This window comes from Musca autumnalis, unplaced genomic scaffold, assembly GCF_047663935.1.
Source record: "Musca autumnalis isolate F117 unplaced genomic scaffold, ASM4766393v1 scaffold_4, whole genome shotgun sequence".
Lineage (NCBI taxonomy): Eukaryota > Metazoa > Arthropoda > Insecta > Diptera > Muscidae > Musca > Musca autumnalis.
Window position 1 is genome coordinate 36,231,153 of NW_027411977.1, and position 24,577 is coordinate 36,255,729.

A 24,577-nucleotide genomic window follows, 5' to 3' on the forward strand; every position below is an offset into this window, starting at 1 on the left:
CAACAGAATCATCATAAAAATCAAAGGCAACTTTGTATAGAAAGAAACTATGAAGAGGAGGAGGCGGGCGGGGAAGAATTACGCGACACATGCGGCAAAAGGTGGACAAAACCAAAGCCAACAACGACGAATCACATCGTCGTCGTCATCGTTGCAATATGTGAATAAGATCAAGTTTTGTGGGTAGATTGAAATGCAACCAACACACAAAATAACAACTACACAGTTTTTTGCTTTGCTACAATGCCACCAATCACCTACCTCCCAGCCAACCCAACCAACAACCATTAGCATCAGCACCAATGAAAACATCCACTTCAGTGTCAAGTGTAGAGCAGCTCCACCAGCAGCAGGCCCAAGTCAGTGTTGCATAGCAGCCGATATGTTGCTAAGATACGCACACAATTTATGATGTGAAGTGCAAAGTACGACAGACAGACAAACAATGCGATGCGATGTGATTCGATACGGCGGCATTTCTTGTAAACCACGACGGCGACGATGACGACGACATCATCATTGTGCGTTACGATACTTAAGTGTCCAAGCATTTATCGCACCTACTTATTAAAAATTTTATACACATGATTGTAGATTAATGGTAGAAGGGTGGGTGAGGAGGAGAATATATGCGAGTACAGTGGTTTAAAATATTTTGAATGAAACAACATTTTGGAGACATATACACCGGAGATAGGGTAAAGTCTTCATCAAGAGGCCCGTTTTTTGAAATAAATAAGTATAAATAATTTCTTGTATTTCATGCTTTCCGTTTTTTGTGACAAAATGTGACATGAACGTGTCATGCGTGTCACGTGCATGCCACATGGTAGTCTAAATCTGTAACCTCTAATGCCACATCGAGAATATTCATGAACAATAGAACCTAAAATATATAAGATTATTTTGATTCTTTTGTCCAATAACTTTCGATAGTTCGCTTAAAATCTTAGATTTTTTCAAAGAAGTGGTCGAAACATTTCACTCGTGCTTTTGTGTTAATTTGATCTAAATTGAATCTATATACAAAATCAAGAACATTCATGAACAAATTGAATATATTTTGGTTATTTTGTTCAAAAATGTTCAATAATTTGCTTAAAATCTCAGTATTTTTCAAAGAAGTGGTCAAAGGAAAAAAAACGGGGATTTTTAAAGGAAATGTTCGAGAGAACCAAAGGACCAAAAAACGTGGATTTTTAAAGAAAATGTTCAAGAGAACCAAAGGACCAAAAAACGTAGATTTTTAAAGAAAATATTCGAGAGAACCAAAGGACCAAAAAACGTGGATTTTTAAGAATATCTCCTAGAGGACCCAATGACCTGTAAACGGGATTTTTTAAATTATATTTTCAAGAAGACCAAATATCCAATAAACGTGAATTTTTAAAAATATTTTCTAGAGAGCCAAAGGATCAATAAACGCGGATTTTTTAAGAACATTTTTAGAGAACCCAAAGGACGATAAACGTGGATTTTAAAGATTATTTTCTAGAGGACAATTTTAGCCATAAACGCGGAAATAAACGCTGATTTTCAAGGAATATTTTCTAAAGGAAAATCTCAGCAATAAACGTGGATTAAAAAAAAATATTTTCTAGAGGACAATCTCAGCCATAAACGAGGAAATCAACGCGGATTTTTAAGGAATATTTTCTAGAGGACAATCTCAGCAATAAACGTGGGTTTTTAAAGAATATTTTCTTCTAGAGGACAATCGAGCAATAAACGTGGATTTTTAAAGAATATTTTCGAGAGGTTATTCTGAGCAATAAGTGCGGTTTTTTTTCAAATAATATATTCGAGAGAACTAAAGGACCAATAAACGTGGATTTTTAAAGAAAAATTTCGAGAGAACCAAAGGACCAAAAACGTGGATTTTTAAAGAAAATTTTCAAGAGAACCAAAGGACCAAAAACGTGGATTTTTAAAGAAAATTTTCTAAAGAACCAAAGAACCAAAAAACGTGGATTTTTAAAGAAAATTTTCGAGAGAACCAAAGGACCAAAAACGTGGATTTTTAAAGAAAATTTTCTAAAGAACCAAAGAACCAAAAAACGTGGATTTTTAAAGAAAATTTTCGAGAGAACCAAAGGACCAAAAACGTGGATTTTTAAAGAAAATTTTCGAGAGAACCAAAGGACCAAAACAAGTAAAAAGTCGTTAAGTTCGGCCCGGCCGTTGTTGTTTTTATACCCTCCACCATAAAATAGTCTTAATTAAAATGGAATAATTAGGGTCCTTTCACAATTTTAGGTGGAACAACTTTTCGGCAATGGATAGACTCCTACTGCCTCCCACTATAGCTTAAATTACATTGTGATCACAAATGTTGGGGCAGAGATAATGGAGATGAAAGCCCTTGGTGTGTGTATATTAAAAACCCCGAAGGACAGATGCGCCGTGAGTCGAACTTCCGCGTTATGGCGTGATGAAGTTTTTGCAAGAGACCCTGTAAGCCATCATGAATTAGCATTATATCTCTCACGGCGGATCTGTCCTTCGGGGTTCATAATATACTCACCAAGGACTTTCTTCCCCAACAGGAATTTTCCGTGCCCCAGACTTTCACCTCCGTTTTGTTGCACAGTGTTATCTAATCTAATCTAAAAAATGTGTTCAGCTAGGTGAAAGGTACCACCTACGGGGCTATATCAAAGAGTCCACCTATCTTTAAATTTTTTGGCGGAAAAGTTTTATAGCTGCAGGGAACTTCAAGAGTCAAATTGAGGGTAGTTTCATCAAAACAATGTAGACCCTCAAAAATGGACCCATGTTGACGAATTTAAGTGAAGAAATTTCGTGACCACTGAAAATTCCCCGAAAATCGGGAGGTACAGTTATATCCCCCCATATACCAAAACTTCTATAATGACGATTTTTTTAATAGACAAAATTGTAGCTAAAATTCTCAAAATACCGATCATTACAGCTAGTACGGTTAAAAATTGCAACTAAAATTCTCAAAATACCGAAAATCAGGAGATACCGTTATATGGGCGCTATACCAAAACATGGACCTACGTTGACGATGCTTCGTTGGAGATGTTTTATGACCACTGAGAACTTCAAATGTCAAATTACAGCTATTTCGGTTAAAAATTGTAACTAAAATACTCAAAATACCGAAAATCGGGAGGTACCGTTATAAGGGGGCCATACCAAAACATGGACCTATGTTGACGATGTTTGGTGGAGATGTTTCATGACCACTGAGAACCTTAAATGTCAAATTGCAGATAGTTCGGTTACAAATTGTGGCTAAAATTCTCAAAATACCGAATATCGGGAGGTACCGTTATATGGGGGCTATACCAAAACATGGACCTATGTTGACGATGTTTGGTGGAGATATTTCATGACCACTGAGAACCTCAAATGGCAAATTACAGATATTTCGGTTAAAAACTGTAGCTAAAATTATCAAAATACCGAAAATCGGGAGGTACCGTTATATGGGGGCTATACCAAAACATGAACCTATATTGACGATGTTTCGTGGAGATTTTTCATGACCACTGAGAACCTCAAATGGCAAATTACAGCTATTTCGGTTGAAAATTGTAGCTAAAATTCTCAAAATACCGAAAATCGGGAGGTACCGATATATGGGGCTATACCAAAACATGAACCTATATTGACGATGTTTCGTGGAGATTTTTCATGACCACTGTGAACCTCAAATGTCATATTGCAGATAGTTCGGTTAAAAATTGTGGCTGCAATTCTCAAAATACCGAAAATCCGGAGGTACCGTTATATGGGGACTTTATCAAAACATGGACCTATGCCCATATCCTTTGGGATATAAGTTTGTTGATCACTAGGAACCGTAAGTGCCAAATTATAGCTAATTCGGTCTGCAAATGTGGCGAAGAACGTCAAAATACCTCAAATCCGGAGGTACCGTTATATGGGGGCTATACCAAAGAGTGGACCGATATGGCCCATCTTTGAACTATGGAAAAAAGACCATAGGATGCAAAATTTCAGCACTCTATCTCAATTATTGCGGACGCTAGAGTGATTACAACAGACGGACAGACGGACGGACGAACAGACGGACAGGGCTAGATCGTCTTAGAATTTTATCCTGATCAAGAATATATATACTTTATAGGGTCGCAAATGATTAGTTCGATATGTTACAAACGGAATGACAAACTTAATATACCCTCCATACTATGGTGGAGGGTATAAAACGTGGATTTTTAAAGAAAATTTTCGAGAGAACCAAAGGACCAAAAAACGTGGATTTTTAAAGAAAATTTTATAGAGAACAGGGCACTAATAAACGTGGAGTTTTATAGAATATCCCGTAGAGGATCCAATCACCAATAAACGGGTTTTTTTTTAATTATATTTTCTAGAAGACCAAATATCCAATAAAAGTGATATTTTAAAAATATTTTCTAGAGAACCAAAGTATCAATAAACGTGGATTTTTTAAGAACATTTTTAGAGAACCCAAATGACCAATAAACGTGGATTTTTAAATAACAAAGGACCAATAAACGTGGATTTTTAAAGAATATTTTCTAGAGGGCAATCTGAGCAATAAACGTGGATTTTTTAAAAACATTTTCTAGAGAACCAAAGGATCAATAAACATGGATTTTTAAAGAACATTTTTAGAGAACTAAAGTACCAATGAAAGTGGATTTTTAAAAAATATCTTCCAGAGGACCCAGTGACAAATAAACGAGGATTTTTAAAGATCTTCTGGAGGACCCAATGACCAATAAACGGGGAATTCTAAAGAAGATCTTCTAGAGGACCAAATGACCAATAAACTGGGGATTTTTAGAATATATGTTCTAGAAGACCCAATGATATTTTCTAGGGGACATATTGTCTTCTAATACATATTCTATAAAAATCCACGTCTATTGCTCAGATTGTACTCTTGACAATATTCTTTAAAAGTCCATGTTTATTTCTCAGATTGTCCTCTGGAAAATATTCTTAAAAAATCCATGTTTATTGCTCAGATTGTCTTTAAGAAAATGTTCTTTATAAAGCCACGTTTATATCTCAGATTATTCCTCAGATAGTATTCTAAAAAAATATTCTTAAAAACCCCACGCTTATTTCTCAGATTGTATTCTAAAACAAATATTCTTATAAATTCCACTTTTATTTCTCAGATTATTCCTCAGATTGTATTCTTAAAAAAATCCACGTTTATTCATCAGATTGTATTCTGAAACAAATATTCTTATAAAATCCACGTTTATTTCTCAGATTTTATTCTAAAAAAATATTCTTAAAAAATCTACGTTTATTTCTCAGATTTTATTCTAAAAAAAATCTTAAAAATCCACGTTCATTATTCGAAAAAAAATTTATTAAAAAATCCAAGTTTATTTCTCAGATTATATTTTAAAAAAATAGTCTACGTTTGTTTCGCAGATTATTGCTCAAATTGTATTCTAAAATAAATATTCCTAAAAAATCCACGTTTATTTCTCAGATTGTATTCTAAAGATATTCTTAAAAAAATCCTCGTTTATTGCCCAAATAGTTCTCTAGAAAATATTCTTAAAAAATCACGTTTTTGATCAGGTTGTCCTCTAGAAAGTATTCTTTAAAAATCCCCGTTTATTGTTCAGATTGTCCTCTGAAAAATATTTGTAAAAAACCGCGTTTAGTGCTCAGATTTTCGAGTAATCGTTACTACTGTGCGTGCCACAGTACTTGTCGTAAATTGTCTCCGAGAAACGCATCGGCGGACGATTGACTCTCAAAATTATAACGAAAAGCACTAAAAAAATGGGTGCATTTTCATTTCTTTTATATTAACTTACATTTTTGCCATGACATTTTTGTGGACCTTGTAGTCCAACATCTTCAAGTAGACACACAAGAAAAAAATCAATACACCAAAACAAATATGGGAATGTTTTTGTTGTTTTAAATAAAAATAAATGTAATATTTTAAGAGTTAATTAATTAAATACGAAGAATTGACACAAAGAGGTATTGGGTTGTGTAAATTTAGAAGTATTCGTCTTTTCTTAGCACATCTGCTAGTCTTTTCTTCTCGACAATTGAGACAATCTAGTTGCAGGAAAACCTAGATTCCACACAAATTACAATGAAATTCTTGTTTACACAAAAAACGACGAATTTAAGAATTTAGTATCTTGGAAACTTTGCCACATCTACCCCTTTTCAGCTCACATTTGATATGAATCCAATGGATTTTTTCAGTGTACATTCCCCTTTATATGTCCGCAAATATATAAGAGACACTAGGTACTAAAGTATGCGCCTAAAACAGACACGAGATGAATAGTTAGCAAATAACTTGATACAATAACAATGTCGTGGTGTCTGTTTTTGTTTCATTTGCCTTGAACAACAACGACCGACAAGCAGCAGCATAGCAAAGAAACGTTTTACAGCATTGCGAAAAATGTTTTCATTTTCATTTCCATTTTTTGTTTTGCATGCTTTCACATAGTTTTGTCTTTTGCATATTCATTGCCATGCAAGGCGGTGTACGAGGACAGACAACCTAATGATGCTGTTGACTTTTCTTTTGCTCGTCGATGTCAATGAAATACAAATACATTTCGAACTATTTTTAATCTCCAAACTTATGGTCGAGTGAACCTTTGCTGGCTTTTCACCAAAAAGTTAAAAAGCAAAACAACAAAAGCAAATCCTTGTGCAAAAGGAAAATGTTTCAGATATGGATGTTTCAGTTTCAGATATTTTCATAAAGCAAAGGTTTGAAATGGAGAATTTTGTACAGAAAATGTTGCGGATACAGTATTTCACAAAAATAATGTTGCGGATACAGAAGAAATGCTGCGGATACATCATTTGGCATAGAAAATGTTGCAGAAACAAAAATTGATATGTTGCGGATAACAAATATTTCTGATGAACAATCTACACAGCTACTCACAGATTGTTCTAATTGTCCTCTAGAAAAAATTCTTTAAAAATGCACTTTTATTGCTCGGATTGTCCTCTGGAAAATATTCTTTAAAAATCCACGTTTATTGTCCAGTTTGTCCTCTAGAAAATATTCTTAAAAAATCCACGTTTATTGTTCAAATTGTTCTCTAGAAAATATTCTTTAAAAATACACGTTTATTGTTCAGTTTGTCCTCTAGAAAATATTCTTTAAAAATCCACGTTTATTGCTCAGATTGTCCTCTAGAAAATATTCTTTAAAAATCCACGTTTATTGCTCAGATTGTCCTGTAGAAAATATTCTTTAAAAATCCACGTTTATTGTTCAGATTGTCCTGTAGAAAATATTCTTTAAAAATCCACGTTTATTGTCCAGTTTGTCCTCTAGAAAATATTCTTAAAAAATCCACGTTTATTGTTCAAATTGTTCTCTAGAAAATATTCTTTAAAAATACACGTTTATTGTCCAGTTTGTCCTCTAGAAAATATTCTTTAAAAATCCACGTTTATTGCTCAGATTGTCCTCTAGAAAATATTCTTTAAAAATCCACGTTTATTGCTCAGATTGTCCTCTAGAAAATATTCTTTAAAAATCCACGTTTATTGCTTAGATTGTCCTCTAGAAAATATTCTTTAAAAATCCACGTTTATTGCTCAGATTGCTCTCTAGAAAATATTCTTTAAAAATGCACGTTTATTGCTCAGATTGTTCTCTAGAAAATCTGATTTAAAAATCCACGTTTATTGCTCAGATTGTCCTCTAGAAAATATTCTTTAAAAATCCACGTTTATTGCTCAGATTGTCCTCTAGAAAATATTCTTTAAAAATCCACGTTTATTGTTCAGATTGTCCTCTAGAAAATATTCTTTAAAAATCCACGTTTATTGCTCAGATTGTCCTCTAGAAAATATTCTTTAAAAATCCACGTTTATTGTTCAGATTGTCCTGTAGAAAATATTCTTTAAAAATCCACGTTTATTGTTCAGATTGTCCTCTAGAAAATATTCTTTAAAAATCCACGTTTATTGTTCAGATTGTCCTGTAGAAAATATTCTTTAAAAATCCACGTTTATTGTTCAGATTGTCCTCTAGAAAATATGCTTTAAAAATCCAAGTTTATTGTTCAGATTGTCCTCTAGAAAATATTCTTTAAAAATCCACGTTTATTGTTCAGATTGTCCTCTAGAAAATATTCTTTAAAAATCCACGTTTATTGTTCAGATTGTCCTGTAGAAAATATTCTTTAAAAATCCACGTTTATTGTTCAGATTGTCCTGTAGAAAATATTCTTTAAAAATCCACGTTTATTGTTCAGATTGTCCTGTAGAAAATATTCTTTAAAAATCCACGTTTATTGTTCAGATTGTCCTGTAGAAAATATTCTTTAAAAATCCACGTTTATTGTTCAGATTGTCCTGTAGAAAATATTCTTTAAAAATCCACGTTTATTGTTCAGATTGTCCTCTAGAAAATATTCTTTAAAAATCCACGTTTATTGTTCAGATTGTCCTCTAGAAAATATTCTTTAAAAATCCACGTTTATTGTTCAGATTGTCCTGTAGAAAATATTCTTTAAAAATCCACGTTTATTGTTCAGATTGTCCTGTAGAAAATATTCTTTAAAAATCCACGTTTATTGTTCAGATTGTCCTCTAGAAAATATTCTTTAAAAATCCACGTTTATTGTTCAGATTGTCCTCTAGAAAATATTCTTTAAAAATCCACGTTTATTGTTCAGATTGTCCTGTAGAAAATATTCTTTAAAAATCCACGTTTATTGTTCAGATTGTCCTGTAGAAAATATTCTTTAAAAATCCACGTTTATTGTTCAGATTGTCCTCTAGAAAATATTCTTTAAAAATCCACGTTTATTGTTCAGATTGTCCTCTAGAAAATATTCTTTAAAAATCCACGTTTATTGTTCAGTTTGTCCTCTAGAAAATACTCTTTAAAAATCCACGTTTATTGTTCAGTTTGTCCTCTAGAAAATATTCTTTAAAAATCCACGTTTATTGTTCAGTTTGTCCTCTAGAAAATATTCTTTAAAAATCCACGTTTATTGTCCAGTTTGTCCTCTAGAAAATATTTTTTAAAAATCCACGTTTATTGTTCAGATTGTCGTCTAGAAAATATTCTTTAAAAATCCACGTTTATTGTTCAGATTGTCGTCTAGAAAATATTCTTAAAAAAACCACGTTTATTGTCCAGTTTGTCCTCTAGAAAATATTTTTTAAAAATTCACGTTTATTGTTCAGATTGTCGTCTAGAAAATATTCTTTAAAAAATCCACGTTTATTGTTCCGTTTGTCCTCTAGAAAATATTCTTTAAAAATCCACGTTTATTTTTCAGATTGTCCTGTAGAAAATATTCTTTAAAAATCCACGTTTATTGTCCAGTTTGTCCTCTAGAAAATATTTTTTAAAAATCCACGTTTATTGTTCAGATTGTCGTCTAGAAAATATTCTTTAAAAATCCACGTTTATTGTTCAGATTGTCCTGTAGAAAATATGCTTTAAAAATCCAAGTTTATTGTTCAGATTGTCCTCTAGAAAATATTCTTTAAAAATCCACGTTTATTGTTCAGATTGTCCTGTAGAAAATATTCTTTAAAAATCCACGTTTATTGTTCAGATTGTCCTCTAGAAAATATTCTTTAAAAATCCACGTTTATTGTTCAGATTGTCCTGTAGAAAATATTCTTTAAAAATCCACGTTTATTGTTCAGATTGTCCTGTAGAAAATATTCTTTAAAAATCCACGTTTATTGTTCAGATTGTCCTGTAGAAAATATTCTTTAAAAATACACGTTTATTGTTCAGTTTGTCCTCTAGAAAATATTCTTTAAAAATCCACGTTTATTGCTCAGATTGTCCTCTAGAAAATATTCTTTAAAAATCCACGTTTATTGCTCAGATTGTCCTCTAGAAAATATTCTTTAAAAATCCACGTTTATTGCTTAGATTGTCCTCTAGAAAATATTCTTTAAAAATCCACGTTTATTGCTCAGATTGTTCTCTAGAAAATCTGATTTAAAAATCCACGTTTATTGCTCAGATTGTCCTCTAGAAAATATTCTTTAAAAATCCACGTTTATTGCTCAGATTGTTCTCTAGAAAATCTGATTTAAAAATCCACGTTTATTGCTCAGATTGTCCTCTAGAAAATATTCTTTAAAAATCCACGTTTATTGCTTAGATTGTCCTCTAGAAAATATTCTTTAAAAATGCACGTTTATTGCTCAGATTGTTCTCTAGAAAATCTGATTTAAAAATCCACGTTTATTGCTCAGATTGTCCTCTAGAAAATATTCTTTAAAAATCCACGTTTATTGCTCAGATTGTCCTCTAGAAAATATTCTTTAAAAATCCACGTTTATTGCTCAGATTGTCCTCTAGAAAATATTCTTTAAAAATCCACGTTTATTGTTCAGATTGTCCTCTAGAAAATATTCTTTAAAAATCCACGTTTATTGCTCAGATTGTCCTCTAGAAAATATTCTTTAAAAATCCACGTTTATTGCTCAGATTGTCCTCTAGAAAATATTCTTTAAAAATCCACGTTTATTGTTCAGATTGTCCTCTAGAAAATATTCTTTAAAAATCCACGTTTATTGTTCAGATTGTCCTGTAGAAAATATTCTTTAAAAATCCACGTTTATTGTTCAGATTGTCCTCTAGACAATATGCTTTAAAAATCCAAGTTTATTGTTCAGATTGTCCTCTAGAAAATATTCTTTAAAAATCCACGTTTATTGCTCAGATTGTCCTCTAGAAAATATTCTTTAAAAATCCACGTTTATTGCTCAGATTGTCCTCTAGAAAATATTCTTTAAAAATCCACGTTTATTGTTCAGATTGTCCTGTAGAAAATATTCTTTAAAAATCCACGTTTATTGTTCAGATTGTCCTCTAGAAAATATTCTTTAAAAATCCACGTTTATTGCTCAGATTGTCCTCTAGAAAATATTCTTTAAAAATCCACGTTTATTGTTCAGATTGTCCTGTAGAAAATATTCTTTAAAAATCCACGTTTATTGTTCAGATTGTCCTCTAGAAAATATTCTTTAAAAATCCACGTTTATTGTTCAGATTGTCCTGTAGAAAATATTCTTTAAAAATCCACGTTTATTGTTCAGATTGTCCTCTAGACAATATGCTTTAAAAATCCAAGTTTATTGTTCAGATTGTCCTCTAGAAAATATTCTTTAAAAATCCACGTTTATTGCTCAGATTGTCCTCTAGAAAATATTCTTTAAAAATCCACGTTTATTGCTCAGATTGTCCTCTAGAAAATATTCTTTAAAAATCCACGTTTATTGTTCAGATTGTCCTGTAGAAAATATTCTTTAAAAATCCACGTTTATTGTTCAGATTGTCCTCTAGAAAATATTCTTTAAAAATCCACGTTTATTGCTCAGATTGTCCTCTAGAAAATATTCTTTAAAAATCCACGTTTATTGTTCAGATTGTCCTGTAGAAAATATTCTTTAAAAATCCACGTTTATTGTTCAGATTGTCCTCTAGAAAATATTCTTTAAAAATCCACGTTTATTGTTCAGATTGTCCTGTAGAAAATATTCTTTAAAAATCCACGTTTATTGTTCAGATTGTCCTCTAGACAATATGCTTTAAAAATCCAAGTTTATTGTTCAGATTGTCCTCTAGAAAATATTCTTTAAAAATCCACGTTTATTGCTCAGATTGTCCTCTAGAAAATATTCTTTAAAAATCCACGTTTATTGCTCAGATTGTCCTCTAGAAAATATTCTTTAAAAATCCACGTTTATTGTTCAGATTGTCCTGTAGAAAATATTCTTTAAAAATCCACGTTTATTGTTCAGATTGTCCTGTAGAAAATATTCTTTAAAAATCCACGTTTATTGTTCAGATTGTCCTGTAGAAAATATTCTTTAAAAATCCACGTTTATTGTTCAGATTGTCCTGTAGAAAATATTCTTTAAAAATCCACGTTTATTGTTCAGATTGTCCTGTAGAAAATATTCTTTAAAAATCCACGTTTATTGTTCAGATTGTCCTGTAGAAAATATTCTTTAAAAATCCACGTTTATTGTTCAGATTGTCCTCTAGAAAATATTCTTTAAAAATCCACGTTTATTGTTCAGATTGTCCTCTAGAAAATATTCTTTAAAAATCCACGTTTATTGTTCAGATTGTCCTGTAGAAAATATTCTTTAAAAATCCACGTTTATTGTTCAGATTGTCCTGTAGAAAATATTCTTTAAAAATCCACGTTTATTGTTCAGATTGTCCTCTAGAAAATATTCTTTAAAAATCCACGTTTATTGTTCAGATTGTCCTCTAGAAAATATTCTTTAAAAATCCACGTTTATTGTTCAGTTTGTCCTCTAGAAAATACTCTTTAAAAATCCACGTTTATTGTTCAGTTTGTCCTCTAGAAAATATTCTTTAAAAATCCACGTTTATTGTTCAGTTTGTCCTCTAGAAAATATTCTTTAAAAATCCACGTTTATTGTCCAGTTTGTCCTCTAGAAAATATTTTTTAAAAATCCACGTTTATTGTTCAGATTGTCGTCTAGAAAATATTCTTTAAAAATCCACGTTTATTGTTCAGATTGTCGTCTAGAAAATATTCTTTAAAAATCCACGTTTATTGTCCAGTTTGTCCTCTAGAAAATATTTTTTAAAAATTCACGTTTATTGTTCAGATTGTCGTCTAGAAAATATTCTTTAAAAAATCCACGTTTATTGTTCCGTTTGTCCTCTAGAAAATATTCTTTAAAAATCCACGTTTATTTTTCAGACGTGACGTAGGGGATGGAAGATACCAAGGAACGGTCCTGACCGGTTTTAACATGGCAAAGCCCAGGATTTATCTTGGTCCCTCTTTCATCCCAAGTGGACACTGACCTCCCCGTGGTGTCACCTGGGGAACTGCCTTTAACACCCGTTAAAGGTAGTGAGCTAACATGTGCCGCGCGTTCACCCATAAGAACGTTAAAAACTTGGGTTTGGGCGTCGGGTTAGTAACCCTCCCCTAGAAAAAACAGCCTACTATGAAAAAACGAAAGAAAAGAAAAACAAACCCCTCTAAAGTTGACGAACCCCGCAAACGTTTTAAGGACCATGATCTGCGAATCTGCACCTGGAATGTTCGCACTCTTTATAGAGAAGGTGCAGTCTTCGCATTGGCAGACGTACTTGAAAAGTACAAGACCGATATTACTGCCATACAGGAAATACGATGGATTGGGAAAGGCGTCACAACAACACCTAAAGGTGACGCACTGTATTATAGCTGCCATGACGTAAAGCATGAGTTTGGTTGTGGATTCGTAGTTAGTCGGAGACTAAAACATCTTGTATCCAGCTTCACTCCAGTGAATGAAAGACTTGCTGCAATTCGAATAAAAGCTAAATTCTTCAACATCAGCTTTATTTGCGCTCATGCTCCCACTGAAGAAAAGGACGAACAGACCAAAGATATATTTTACGAGTGCTTAGAAGAAACATATGACCGTTGCCCTGCCCATGACATTAAAATCATTCTAGGCGATTTTAATGCCAAAATTGGAAAGGAGAATATCTTTGGCCCAACAGTCGGGAAATTCAGTCTCCACAGTGAAACATCTGACAATGGTATGAGACTGATAGACTTTGCAGCTGCAAAAAACATGGTAGTTAGCAGTACCAGATTTAATCATCTCGATATTCATAAGGGCACCTGGCTGTCTCCAGATCAGAAAACAAGAAACCAAATTGATCATGTTGTGATAGATGGAAGACATTCATCGAGCGTGTTGGATGTACGATCGTTCCGAGGCGCAAACATTGATTCGGACCACTACCTTGTTGCAGCAAAGGTACGCACCCGCTTAAACGTAGCAAACAAAGTACGAGCAGACACAACACGAAAGTTAGACATCGGTAAGCTGCAATCACAACAGATAGCCACAGCATATTCCACTCAACTAGCCCAATTGCTTAATCAAAGCCCTCCTCATCCCGATAACATATCAGCGCAATGGCAAAGCATTGCCCACTCCATGCAAACAGCCGCAAAATCCATACTTGGATACCAGAGACCTCCACCAAGGAATCCATGGTATGATGAGGAGTGTCGTGCTGCCACCGAAGAGAAAAATGCGGCATATAAGGCTACTTTACAATCCGTAGCAACGCGTAGCGCACGAGAGAGATACAGGGAGAAAAGGAGAGAGGAGAAACGTCTTTTCCGCAGGAAAAAGAGAGAGATGGAAAAGCGGGAGTGTGAAAAAATCGAGATGTACAGGAGCCAGAATGAAGTCCGAAAATTCTACCAAAGAGTCAAGCATCAAACTGATGGCTTTGGTACAGGCACATCCTCCTGTAGAGACCAGCAAGGTAATTTGGTAACTGATACAGATAGTATACTCAGGATATGGAAAGAACATTTTTCAAATCTGTTGGTATCCAATAGCAGCGAAGAAGACGAAGATACCACAGTCCCAATCCCAGAAGATGGTATTGAATGTATACTGCCCAGCCAAGATGAGGTAAAGACAGCAATAAATCGGCTGAAGAATAATAAGGCAGCAGGGGCCGATGGCTTACCAGCCGAGCTGTTCAAAACCGGAGGCGACACGCTGATAAGGTGTATTCATCAGCTAGTTAGCACCATCTGGCAGGAAGAACGAGTACCCGACGATTGGAACCTGAGTATCCTGTGCCCCGTCCACAAGAAGGGAGATAAGACTGTATGCTCTAACTATAGGGGCATAAGTCTACTCCCTATTGCCTACAAGATCGTGTCAGGGATATTGTGCGAACGACTAAAGCCAATGGTCAACGAGATTATTGGACCATACCAATGCGGCTTTAGACCTGGCAAGTCCACCATTGACCAGATATTTACCCTGCGGCAAATCCTGGAGAAGACCCAAGAGATGCAGATCGACACCTACCACCTTTTTGTCGATTATAAAGCAGCCTTCGACAGTCCGCTGCGCTCAAAGGTATTCCAAGCCATGTCTGAATTTGGTATTCCCGCAAAGCTCATCCGGCTTTGTAAAATGACTTTAACTGACACGAGGTCCTCAGTTAAAATAGGAAAGAACCTCTCCGAAGAGTTTGGTACCAAAAGAGGTTTCAGACAAGGAGACAGCCTTTCGTGTGACCTCTTCAACATCCTGCTAGAAAAGGTTATACGAGAGGCAAACGTCAAAAGAAGTGGCACAATCTACACCAATAGTCACATGTTACTTGCTTATGCTGATGATATAGACATCATGGGTCGATCAGTAAAAGAAGTAACTGATACCTTTATAAAGGTCGAAGGAGAATCTGCTAAAGTGGGTCTGGCGGTAAACGGTGAGAAGACCAAGTTGATGGTGTCGACGCGCAATGCGTCCATTGAGCTCGGACCGACTGTGGAAGTTGGTTCCTATAATATTGAGGTAGTAAAAGACTTCGTCTACCTCGGCACCTCCGTCAACACAACAAACGACATCAGTTGTGAAATAAAAAGAAGAATTGTATTGGCCAACAGATGCTACTTTGGATTAAGTAAGCAGTTTAAAAACAAAGCCACATCTCGTCAAACAAAAATAACGCTCTACAAAACACTGATACTACCCGTGCTGATGTATGGCTCCGAAGCCTGGGTACTTGCGCAAGCAGACATGGCAGTGCTTGGTGTGTTTGACAGAAAAATTCTTCGAAAGATCTACGGACCAATCTGCGTTGACGGTGAATATCGACGTCGCATGAACCACGAGCTGTATCTGCTATACAACGACATGAATATTGTTAAACGTATCGAGATGCAGCGATTGCGTTGGCTAGGCCATATCATAAGAATGAGCGATGATGAACCCGCTAAAAAGGCGTATGAATACATGCCACATGGCGGTGCACGCAGAATTGGCAGGCCAAGGAATAGATGGCGCAAACAAGTGGATGTTGAGATGAAAAGGCGCGGTATTCCAGAGAGCAAAGCAACAAATAGAGAGGAATGGAGATCTCTTCTTAGTTCGGCCTATAGAACAAATGTTCTGTAATGGGCCAGCTAAGTAAGTAAGTAAGTAAGTTTATTTTTCAGATTGTCCTCTAGAAAATATTCTTTAAAAATCCACGTTTATTTTTCAGATTGTCCTCTAGAAAATATTCTTTAAATATCCACGTTTATTGCTCAGATTGTCCTCTAGAAAATATTCTTTAAAAATCCACGTTTATTTTTCAGATTGTCCTCTAGAAAATATTCTTTAAAAATCCACGTTTATTGCTCAGATTGTCCTCTAGAAAATATTCTTTAACAATCCACGTTTATTGCTCAGATTGTCCTCTAGAAAATATTCTTTAAAAATCCACGGTTATTGATCAGACTTTTCTCTAGAAAATATTCTTTAAAAATCCACGTTTATTGCTCAGATTGTCCTCTAGAAAATATTCTTTAAAAATCCACGTTTATTGCTCAGATTGTCCTCTAGAAAATATTCTTTAAAAATCCACGTTTATTGTTCAGATTGTCCTCTAGAAAATATTCTTTAAAAATCCACGTTTATTGCTCAGATTGTCCTCTAGAAAATATTCTTTAAAAATCCACGTTTATTGTTCAAATTGTCCTCTAGAAAATATTCTTTAAAAATCCACGTTTATTGCTCAGATTGTCCTCTAGAAAATATTCTTTAAAAATCCACGTTTATTGCTCAGATTGTCCTCTAGAAAATATTTACATACGTAATGTTTGATACAATATTTCATATATACATAAATTGTTGCAGATACATAAATTTGTATAAGAAATGTTGCAGAAACAACAATTGATACATTGCCGATAAAACGTATTTTTGAGGGACCATCTACTACACATCTATTAACAGATATACCAATCTTAAACATACCTCTAAATCCCATATGTTTCCCATTCCATCCTTCTATAGAAAATGTTTCAAATAATGCAAATGTTGATGGGGAAAAATGTTGCAGCAACATTCTAATTAGATACAAAATGTTTCAATTGAAAAAAAATCGAAATAAACCATCTCCATATTGATATTTTTGTCCCCATTTGAATCTCTCTAAATCTCAACAGTAATCTTTTGCCCCTTTCCCCTCCTCCATTTGCTGTCCCCCATTTTCATTCATTAGATATGGGGAAATGTGCCAACCAACATCTTATTCAAATAATTACAAGTGGTTAGGTAAGACGCAGAAGACTAAGAAAAAAAAGAAAGATATTGCATTTTGTGGTTTAAATAAATATTTACACTGCCATAGCTTTTCTTGTTAACTTTTATTTTATAATAATGCATAACGAATGTGAAGTTTGTTTGCCTCCGTACGTACCTCTGTGCTGTGCTGTAATTACATATTAACTGTTTAAATAAATACCACAAATGACGAGCGATAGCAATATGAACAGAGAGACAGACATAAGGCAAGACGTTTATCTTGAAGCAGCCAGTGCACCATGGAGTTTATATCTGTCTATTGTAAACAAAACCAAAGAAAGCTATTATAACGAGAAATAAACACAACAATAACAACAACAAAAAACAAATCATAATAACAATAATAATATTTGCTAATAGCAAATAATCTACATAAAACTTGTATGAAAAGCAACTCTCGTTAAAGTTAAACTCAAAGAAAAGTGCTAGCTTAAAACGTGAAGTTTCGAGGAATATTTTCTAGAGGACAATCTTAGCAATAAACGTGGATTTTTAAAGAATATTGTCTAGAGGACAGTCTTAGCAATAAACGTGGATTTTTAAAGAATATTTTCTAGAGGACAATCTAAGCAATAAACGTGGATTTTTAAAGAATATTTTTTTAGAGAACCAAAGGACCAATAAACGTGGATTTTTAAAGAATATTTTCCAGAGAACTATCTGAGTAATAAACGTGGATTTTTCAAGAATATTTTCTAGAGAACAATCTGAGTAATTAAAGTGGATTTTTAAAGAATATTTTCTAGAGGACAATCTCAGCAATAAACGGGGATTTTTTAAGAATATTTTCTAAGCAATAAATGGGGATTTTTTAAGAATATTTTCTAGAGGACAATCTGTGCAATAAACGTGGATTTTTTATGAATATTTTCTAGAGGACAATCTGAGAAATAAACTTGGATTTTTAAAGAATATTTTCTAGAGGACTATCTGAGCAATAAACGTAGATTTTTAAAGAAAATTTTATAGAAGATAATCTGGGCAATAAACGTGGATTTTTAAGGAAAATTTTATAGAAGATAATCTGAGCAATAAACGTGGATTTTTAAAGAAAATTTTATAGAAGATAATCTGAGCAATAAACGTGGATTTTTAAGGAAAATTTTATAGAAGATAATCTGAGCAATAAACGTGGATTTTTTAAAGAATATTTTCTAGAGCACACTCTGAGCAATAAGTAGATTTTTAAAAAATATTTTGTAGAGAACAATTTGAGCAATAAACTTGGATTTATAAAAAGTATTATCTATAGGACAATTTGACCAGTAAACTTGGATTTTTTAAAGAATATTTTCTAGAGGACATTCTGGACAATAAACGTGGATTTTTAAAGAATATTGTTAGAGGACAATCTGAGTAACAAAGGTGGATTTTTAAAGAATATTTTTATGGATATTATATTGAGGACCCAGCGACCAATAAAGGTGATTTTTTTACAGATATTTTATTGAGGAACGAATGACCAATAAGCATGGATTTTTATGAATATTTTCTAGAGGAAAATCTGAGCAATAAACTTAGATTTTTACGGATATTTTATAAAGGACGCAATGACCAATAAACGGCAATTCTTTACGTATACTTTATTAAGGACCCAATGATCAGTAAACGTAAATTTTTAACGGATATTTTATTGAGGACCCAATGACCAATAAAAGGGCATTTTTAACGGATATTTTACTAAGGACCCAATGACCAATAAACGTAGATTTTTACGGATATTTTATAAAGGACGCAGTGACCAATAAACGTGAATTTTTAACGGATATTTTATTGAGGGCCAAATGACCAAAGAGCGGGGACTGTTTACGTATATTTTATTAAGTTTAAGTTTTTTCTTAGGTCCTAAGGGTCAATAAAAGTTGATTTTTAAGGATTATTTATTAGAAGTCAGTCGGACATATAAAAACGGATTTTGTGATAATACCACTAAGGTCTGAATTCGAAAGGAGCTAAATAATAAACGTACACCTCGCCAGCATTTGAAAAATGGTCTTACATTTAAAATCCAAGTTATACTGAAGGAGTTATAAGTATTTTAAAAAGTGTACGCTAGTGCGTATGATTGTTATTAATTACACTGTGAACCTAAATTTTGGGGGGTGGAAAATTCCTTGTGGGGGTGAAAGCCCTTGATGAGTATATTCAGAATCCCAAAGGGCAGATCTGCCGTGAGTCGAACTTTTGAGTTATGGCGTGATGAATTTTTCACTGGATACCCTATAAGCCATCAGAAACTAGCGGTATATCTTTGTTCGCAGTTATTTTAGCTTATTTTTAAGATGACATTTCTTCAGTCAAATCTAATGAGGATCTTTTTCATAGAACATTTCGACCTTCTAACTCGGTTCCTTCAATGTCCTTTTCGTCCTTTATTTTAAGAGCCGCCATAAAAATACCACAAGATGACGTTTTTCAGCTTCGAAATGTTCTGCAAAAATGTCGGCCAGAAAATTTTAGGTACGGCTCTCATTGACAACAAATCGATATTGTCGCGTTTTCGTGGTCTTTTTGTGCATTTACCCTGTTTTTGTTAAGAAAAAGACTTTATTTTGTTTTTTGTATATTCCTTACAGAACATACAAAAACACAAAACACAGTTTTTTTCTGAGCAAACAGGGGTAAATGTAAAAAATATCTATGAAAACGCGACAAAATCGATTAGTTGTCAATGAGAGCCGTACCTAAAATTTTCTGAGCGACATTTTTGCAGAACATTTCGAAGCTGAAAAACGTCATCTTGTGGTACTTTTATGGCGGCTCTTAAAATAAAGGACGAAAAGGACAATGAAGGAAGCGAGATAGAAGGTCAAAATGTTCTACGAAAACAATCCTCATTTGATTTGGCTGAAGAAATGTGATCTCAAAAATAAGCTAAAACAACAGCGGACAAAGATATAACGCTAATATCTGAGGGCTTATAGGGTCTCAAGCTAAATATTCATCGCGCCATATCTCAAAAGTTCGACTCACGGCGGATCTGTTCTACTGGGTTTTGTATATACTCACCAAGAGCTTTCATCCCCAAAAGGAATTTTCCACCCCCCAAAATTTCGGTTCACAGTGAAATAAACGTGTAATAAACGTACACTGCTTTTCAAAAATGATCTAACATTTAAAATCCAAGCCATACTGAAGGAGTTATAAAGATTTTAAAAATTGTGCGCTAGTGCGTATGATTGTTATTAATTATTGAATTGTTTTACAAAAATCAACGTATTTTCAAAACTAAGGCACCGGTTTTAAAAAGTAAACTAGTTTTAGAAAGCTTAGAAATGACGTTATATTCAAAAACAAATACAACATTCTAAGCTGGAACTGAAGTAAAGAAAATTGTTATGGAATATAAGACCATACAGTTTTCATGTTTTATGAACATAAGATAAAGAAAATAAACCTGGATTTTTTTGATAAAATATTGCTTGAAAATCTTCATTTCTTAACCCTTTCTACTGTCAATAAGGTTATCCAAAACGATAGGAAGACGTTTCCAAATTTTGACAATAGATACCCAAAATTGTTATATATAACAATTTCTTCTTACCCAGTATAACTACAGGTTTTTTCAAGTCGATTATATTACAGCTTGTACCAACCTGAAAAATAAGAAAATACAATATGTTAATAATTAATTATAAATTTAATAAATAATTAAAATGTTTAAATATTTTCATATTTATTTATTTAATTAACAATAATGCCTAGCCTTACGACATAAGGGGAGTTCGACAGTTTGATTAACATAACATGATTTATATATAAGTATAAATAGAAGGGATCACTTACTACTCAAACAAAAATACGTTAATATAATATTATTGTAAAATTTTTTTACAAAAACGAACTAAACAAGTAAAAAAGTATCAGTCGGCTTTGCCGACAGAGATATACCCTCAGCCTGTGCAAATTGAAACATTTTTCACAAGAAACTTATGTATTTAGGGGGTTTCAAAATTTTAGTCGCGTGAACCGTCAAAAATGTTGACTAGGATTAAAGTTCAAAAACTTTGCGGAAAACGTACTTGAAGGAATGGACCGACATAGACCATGGGGGTGGCATAGGGGGTTTTTACACCTTTCGGGCTGTTTTCTCAAGAAGTATGGACTTGCCCCTGAAACAACTTTTACCATCGTAATTGAGGCAGCGAATGTAAGTTGCTTCAACAAAAATCAAAGTGATTCAATATCAGGTCTTAAAGTGAACTTATCCAAAATTTTGTGTGGGAGGTACGGGTTGTAGTGGACAAATATAGTCCATATTCGAACCTGATCTATATCTGGTAGATGTTATGACAATGTGTAAAGTATGGACCAAATCGGTCACTCCTATCAAGAGTTATTGTTCGCACAATTTTTCCGAATATTTTTGAACTTTTGTGGGGTAGGTACCTGAAGGAGTGGGCCGATATGGCTTATCTTCGTACTTAAAGTAAGTTAGGAAACAATATTACGAAGGCCAAATTTTGGCCGGGATCGGCATTTCCGTTCGAGAATTATATTGCGCTTCCACTCATAGGGTTTGTTATTCAACTTTCAGACTATTTTTTCAGGAAGTATGGACTTGCCCCTTATAAAACTTACAGCGTCGTATAGAGGACAGTGAATATAACTTGCGGAAACAAAAATCAAAGCGATTCGAGTCCAGGTCCTAAACTGAACTTTTCCGAAATTTTGTGTGGGAGGTACCCGAAGGAGTGGACCGATTGAGTCCATATTGGAACCTCATCTAAGTTTGGTAGAAATTACACGATGTGCAAAGTATGGACCAAATCGGTTATTCCCTACAAGGGTTATCGTGCGCACAAGTTTTGCGACAATTTTTGAACATTTGTGAGGGGAGGTACCTGAAGGAGTGGAGCTATATGGCCCATCTTCGAACTTAAATCGAATCTGGACAAAATATTTCGATACCCAAAATTTGAACCGAATCGATTGATCCGTTCGAGAGTTATCGTGCGCACCAGACTGCCAGACAGACAGACAGACAAAATTGTCTGAAACGGATATCGTACAAACATACTTGGGGTCTAAAACCATTATTTCGATGAGGCACGTATCAAAGTGTAAATACCCTCTTTAGCCTAAAGGCTGGGGGTTAAAAATAATTTTAAATGTCCAAAAAATTAAAAATTTCAAAATTATTTCAATCAAATTTTTTAACAAAAAGGTGGCAAAACATTCAATATATTTTATTTAATATATCAAAAATAATAAAATGAAACTCGTAAAAACTAACAAATGTTTTTGCAAAATTAAAAAAAAAAAACAAGTGAGAAAAGGCTATAGTCGGTACGGGGCCGACTATGTGATACCCTGCACCACTACTTCTGTGAATAACCTTTTCACTCGAAAAAATTTCTTTTTTTCACCTATCTGGCTTTTATACCAAATGACTTAAGGCGAACTGAACCAAAATAATTAATATTTAATTTTATATTTGACTACTGTCGAGATCACCAACATCAACAGGCTTCTATCTCTGTGAGAAAATTTCGTGATGATCCGATCAAAATTCCGACCTGTAGTGTGATTGCAGAAAAAGTGGAAAAAAGGGATGCATTAACGACTATTGCGGTATCTCTATTATTTGACTACCTACGCCAACCTACTTTGCATAATTTCAAAGATGGGATTTTCTACTTTCTTAGTCAGGCTTTGCTTTTAGAAGGTCCCTAACCAAAGGTGTGAAATCCGTCATTATTATTAAAATCGCAAAAATGAGAAGTTGGGTTTTATTAGCGACTATTGCGATATCTTCGTTGTTAGACCACCTACGACAGCCTACGTTACATTGTTGTAAAGGTGATATTTTATACTTTCATTGCCAGGTTTGGCTTTTTGTAGACCCCTTATAGAGTTATTTGCTTTGGAATAAAATATTGACTTTTTCTCCAAATAAAGTTTTTGCTCATTCCGACCCCTAAATATTATCCGACCATCATCAAAATCAATAGGCTTCTTTCTCTATGAGACCCTCATTAATCATCGAAATTTCGTGACGATCCGATCAAAATTGCGCCAAGTAGCGTGATTTCCAAAAAAATGGAAAAATGGGATGTATTATCGAATATTGCGATATCTCCGTTATTTGGTCACCTACGCCGACCTAGTTTGCATCATTGTAAAGATGGGATCTTCTGCTTTCATCGTAAGGCTTTGCTTTTGGAAAGTATCCAACCAAATATGTGATATTCGTCATTATAACTAAAATCGCAAAAATGAAAATTTGGATTTAATTGGCGACTATTGTGATATCTTCGTTGTTTGATCACCCACGAGAATCTACTTTACATCGCTAGAAAGGTGATATTTTCTACTTTCATTTTCAGTTGGTTTTGCTTTTGGTATACCCGTTATAGAATCTGAGATATTCGCTTTGGAAAAAACGTTGTCTTTTTATCCACATAAGTTTTTTGCCCATTCCGACCCCTAAATATTATCCGGCCATCACAAAAATCAATAGGCTTCTTCCCCAGTAGAGGCCCCAATAACCCCTAAAATTTCTTGACGATCCGATCAAAATTGCGGCCTGTAGCGTGATTTCCAAAAAAATTGAAAAATGGGATGAATTACCGACTATTGTGATATCTCCGCTATTTGGTCATCTTCGCCGACCTAGTTTTCATCATTATAAAGGTGGAATCTTCTACTTTCATAGTCAGGCTTTGCTTTTGGAAAGTCCTTAGCCAAAGCTGTGATATTCGTCATTATAACTAAAATCGCATACATGAACATTTGGGATTTATTTGCGACTATTGTGATATCTTCGTTGTTTGATCACCTACGAGAACCTACTTTACATCATTAGAAAGGTGATATTTTCTACTTTCATTATCAGGTTTTGCTTTTGGTATACCCCATATAGAAGCTGAGATACTCGCTTTTGAAAAAAACGTTGTCTTTTTATCCACATAAGTTTTTTTGCCCATTCCGATCCCTAAATATTATCCAACCGTCAACAAAATCAATAGGCTTCTTCCCCTCTGGGACCCCATCAACACCCAAAATTTCGTGACGATCCGATCAAAATTGCGACCTGTAGCATGATTACAAAGTTTAGATGGGCAGACGGACAGACGGACGGACTGACGGACGGACACACATAGCCAGATCGACTCAGTTCGTCGAGACATTCATTTTGATATATATAAGTATGGGTCTACGACCATTATTTCGATGCGTTACAAACTTTTTGGCCAAAACCAACTTATAATACCCTCCCCACATAGTGGTGCAGGGTATAAAAACATTTTATTGAATCGGTGGTTTCGGATCTCAGTATATTGTTATGTTTTTCACTGATTCTTATATGTATGTTTCACACATATAGCTTAAATATATAGTCTGTTCCACATAGACAATTTAAGTGAACGCTTTCATAACATTTGTCTAATTTAAATATTTTTTTTTTCAATTACAATCATCAATGACCACACAAATTATAGATTCACTTGAATGA

At 33.9% G+C, this 24,577-nt stretch overlaps 1 protein-coding gene across 4 annotated transcripts in view; it reads right to left on the reverse strand.

The window, feature by feature from the left end:
* LOC141401022 (uncharacterized) overlaps nt 1-24,577 on the reverse strand; it is a 208,175-nt gene that overhangs the window by 112,015 nt on the left and 71,583 nt on the right. Inside the window, exon 3 of one of the 4 annotated variants that reach the window (XM_073980821.1) lies at nt 20,663-20,714. The exons of the other annotated variants lie outside the window; for them this stretch is intronic. The gene's annotated coding sequence lies outside the window, so the exon portion shown is untranslated. The remainder of the gene's footprint in view (nt 1-20,662; nt 20,715-24,577) is intronic. 4 annotated transcript variants of the gene reach the window in all.